Source organism: Macrotis lagotis, chromosome 5 (assembly GCF_037893015.1).
Source record: "Macrotis lagotis isolate mMagLag1 chromosome 5, bilby.v1.9.chrom.fasta, whole genome shotgun sequence".
Classification (NCBI taxonomy): Eukaryota; Metazoa; Chordata; class Mammalia; order Peramelemorphia; family Peramelidae; genus Macrotis; species Macrotis lagotis.
In genome coordinates this window covers 35490019-35494546 of record NC_133662.1, presented here as the reverse complement: position 1 = coordinate 35494546, position 4528 = coordinate 35490019, and positions in this window count along the sequence as shown.

Sequence of the window (4528 nt, the reverse complement as noted above, 5' to 3'; positions counted from 1 at the left end):
TTGGAGTTACGAAACCTGAATTCAAATCCAGTCTTAGACACTTACAAGTTGTGTTACCCTGGGCAAGTCACTTATTCCACTAGAGGAAATGTCAAACCACTACAGTATATTTACCAAGAAAACCCAATGGAAAGGCATGCTATGATCCACATTGTCATAAGAGTCAGATATGATTGAACACACACGTGAGCACACACATATTTATATATTTATATATATATATATTTATATATTTATATATTTATATATATAAATATGTGTGTGTGTGTATGAAATACTATTATTATTCCACCCATTGCTTTTAAATCCTGCTCTCTAGGGCCAAGGAAAGCAAGTCTCTTCTGTCTTCCAAATGGCAGCCTTTCAAATACTTGAAGGCAGTTATTTCACTCTTAAACCTTTCTTCTCTAGGTTAACCATTCCTAGTTCCTTTAACTAACTCTTGAGTGGTACTTTGTTTCCTACATTTCTCTAATGGACTATCTTCAAGTCACTTATATTTGTGTCATGTCCCTATACTAGACTGTAAACTGAGCACAGGAACTATTTCATCTTATTAAACATGGCAGCTGTCCCAGACTCTCCGGTTGTTGTGTACCTATATTTAATCAAGGTTGAATTGAATTTGCCTTTGAAAGACTATTAGCTTAAAGATTGATATCAAGCTGACAAAGTTTACCAAAGTGGCTTCCCTTGGACCCAAGTTCAATATACATAAATGAATCATTTACTGGGGTATGTAATTGGAAAAAATAAAATAAAATAATATTTTAAAAAACATTTACTTGTATGAAGAATATAAGGGCATTTTAAAAAAAAAGTTTACAGATGCAATAAAGTTAGTAACATATCTAATGCCTTAGATAATGAAATCAGGATTCAAAAATTCTCCTATGTGAAAGAACAGGATTAAACTAAAATGAAATATAATAAGGACAAAGAGAAAAATCTTATATTTGCATTAAAATAAAAACTGCAAAAGTAGAAGATGGGAGAGACCTGTAGCAAATTAACAAGAAAAGATTCAAATGTTTTAGAGGTTGTATTTTTGACTTGAGTCCAGTGGGTCATTGCTAAAAAGAACCTTGTCTTGAGTTGTTTTAATAAAAAATACAGCCAGATGATGGAGATTATCTTGCCTTGGTCCACAGCAAAAGTTATTAATTTTTTTGTTTCAAGGAACTCTTTTGCCCTCTTATGGCCCCATACCGCAGAAGAAATCCTTTAAAGAGTAGGACTGCCAAGAGAAAAGTTAAGATAAGCATAATTACCTTTTCCACTTACACATATTATGCTCTAGTCTCCAATTTTCATTTCTCAAAATTCTGTTCAAATACTTTTTCAAATGCTGACCCCTCCCTGAAGTTTCACCTGACCATAGACTTAGTCTTAGAGGAGAAGGAGACTTAGACTGAGGTCCAGAGAAGAAAGTTAAGTGACTTGCTCAAAATTACACAACTAAAAAGTTTGAACCTATATCTCTTGACTCCAGGATTCATCTTCTTTCCCAGGTATCATATTGCCTCTTCCAGGTGCCACCTGGAAAGGATCCACTAAGATACTCATATATTTATATTGTTATTATCTGTTTACATCTTATTCCATTACTAAATTAAAAGCATCATTTATCTTTGTATACTCTAGTACCCAGCATGATGCTTTGCACAGATTATGTGTATAATAAGTTTTTGCTAAATAAATTATGTTATAAGCTACTAGGAGAAAAAAAAATAGTGAATGCAAATTCTAGAAGGGAATTCTAAATAATACTCATTTGTCTGGCATGGATTTAATAGTCAGTTTTCTATATACTCAAGGTGTGCATGTTATATTTAAATATTTTCTTCTTCAATGATACATTGGTGCCTTTAGAGTTTTGGACTGTCTGATCAATGCATATATTAAAAGTAGGGGAGAGAGAAAGGGAATTGGAGTGGGAAGAAGGCCCTGTTTGTAGATGTGAGTTTTTTTTCTGTTTTTCAATCAATAAAAGAGGAGTCACTATTGCAACCTCAACTTTTTTTCCTAATTGCAAAATAAAATTGAACAAAAGAGGAGTTGGCTGGTCTACATTTGACATATTATATTTCTTTTGATAATTCCAAGCTCCTGAAACAAAAATTAATCTTTTTATTATTTTCCTTTAAAAATTATGAGCCTGATAACTATGAACATTTCCATATGTAAAGAAAAACAGAAAAAAGATTGCATATGAAACCATGAATGTTTCATTAATTCCTTCCCTTCATAAATACATATATACAAATAGTATACATTATGTATGTATACATATATTATATATATATATGCTGGTAAAAATACACATATACTGTCTTTTATAAATAAAGTTCCTCCACAAAAACACAGGTTGATGTTACAGATATTTTCCCATTAATTTTGAACTTTGTTTTAATGCTTTGATCTTATGTAAGTCTTTCCTATCATATGAGTAGAGAAAAGAAGTCATATTTATCATTTATATATGTGTGCACATATATGTAAATACTGTCTTTTATAAACAAAGTACCTACACAAGCAAAACACAGGTTGATGGTACAAGTATTTTCCCATGATTTTTGGAAAATAATGCAGACTCCTTTTGGAGCAAGAACTAAAAACTAGAAACGCAAATAGGATAACGGAAAGAGAGTCTCTCCCACTCTGAGCCTAACAATGTTACTGAAAGATTTAAGGTAAATTTGAAAGAAGCTGAAATCTGCCGCCTCGTGGTCAGAATCAACTTTTGTTTTGAACTTTGTCTTGTTTTCATTGAGGATTTTAGCCATGATGGATAGAAATTCTGTTTGTTCTATTTCCCGTGGTCCCAGACTCTAGTCTGTTTCTGCTCTATGTCTCTCCTCGCCCCTCCCCCTCCTCTGTCTGTCTGTCTGTCTGTCTGTCTCTCTCTGCCTATCTCTCTCTGTCTATCTGTCTCTGCCTCTGTCTCTCTCTCTGTCTGTCTCTCTGTCTCTGTCTTTCTCTCTCTGCCTGTCTCTCTGTCTCTGCCTCTGTCTCTCTGTCTCCTTCTCTGTTTCTGTCTCTCTGTCTCTGTCTCTCTCTGTGTGTCTCTGTCTCTATCACTCTCTCTGTCTCTGTCTCTGTCTCTCTCTCTCTTCGGTTTCTGTCTCTCCCCTCCCCCATCTCTCTCGGTAAAATCTATTTCTCTGCCCCACCCCCAGGACTGTTTGCCTGTCTCGTCTTAAAAAAAACAAACCAACCAAAAACTGAACAAATTAACTTATTGCAGATTGAATTTCTGCAAATGTTTCTGACTGGAAAGTAATCAGACAAGTTAACATGTTAGATATTTTTGACTTTATTCCATTGATATTTACTTTACTTTTTTTAAAGAAAGATTTTATTTATTTTGAGTTTTACAATTTTCCCCCTATTCTTGCCTCCCCCCCCCCCAGAAGGCAGTCTCTTAGTCTTTACATTGTTTCTATGGTATGCATTGCTCTCAGTTGAATTTAATGAGAGAGAAATCATGATATTTTCTTTTAATTTACATAACTGTTTCTACATTTCATTTTATTCCTTTATAAATGAATTTTTGAATCATGGGGCTCTGGAAATGTTGCAAAAGAAAGGCAGACTCAGATTTTCATCTCTATTCCTCTGCTTTATACATTTCAGTGTTCCGGACATTTTGCAAAAAACAAAACAAAATCAAAACTATCTGTATTCCGTTTATGTTTAAATTTTTCGGATCTGGGAGTGGATGGACAAAAGGAAATTCACTTTGTTTATATATAAATGAATTTTTGAAATTATGGGGTTCCGGGAACATTACAAAAGAAAGGCAGACTCAGATTTTCACTCTACTCTTCTATCCTTATTAAAATCGCAAGGTTCCGGACAGTTTGCAAAAAAAGCAGTAAATGTTGTAAAGAATTTTGAGGGTCCGAGGGGCGCAAAAGGAAGGCAGACTGCCACGTGCAGCGCCTCATTTGGATGTGTCTGGAGTCTTGGAAGCTTGACTACCCTACGTTCTCCTACAAATGGACCTTGGGAGCTTGTTCTAGCAGGGGAGCGCAGCTACTCGTATACCCTTGACCGAAGAACGGTACGCCTCTATCGGGGAAGGTCGTCCTCTTCGACCGAGCGCGCAGCTTCGGGAGGGACGCACATGGAGCGGTGAGGGAGGAAGGGGACACCCGCCTAGCCAGCCAGATCAGCCGAATCAACCCTGGCGATCAATGGGGTGACAGATGTCGCAGCCAGATCGCCCTCACATCCAGCAGCCTCTTGGGGGCGTTCGCTATATAGAGCCGATAATTGGGTTTTCTTTACGCGTAGGGTAGCCAAGTAGGAGGAAAGAGGGAAATCCGGGGGGAACGTATCTATATTGACTCTTTATAAATCTTATTTTTGCGCCCTTTTCGGATACTTAGCAACGTTGAGTTGCTTTGCAATTTGGGGTTTTTTCCTCCTCCCCATGATACCTTGCAGCTGGGTTGGGCATGCAAAGCACCAGAGTCACCATTGGTAGACTTCGCCCAAAGTCCTCGCCCACTTCGCTTTTTTT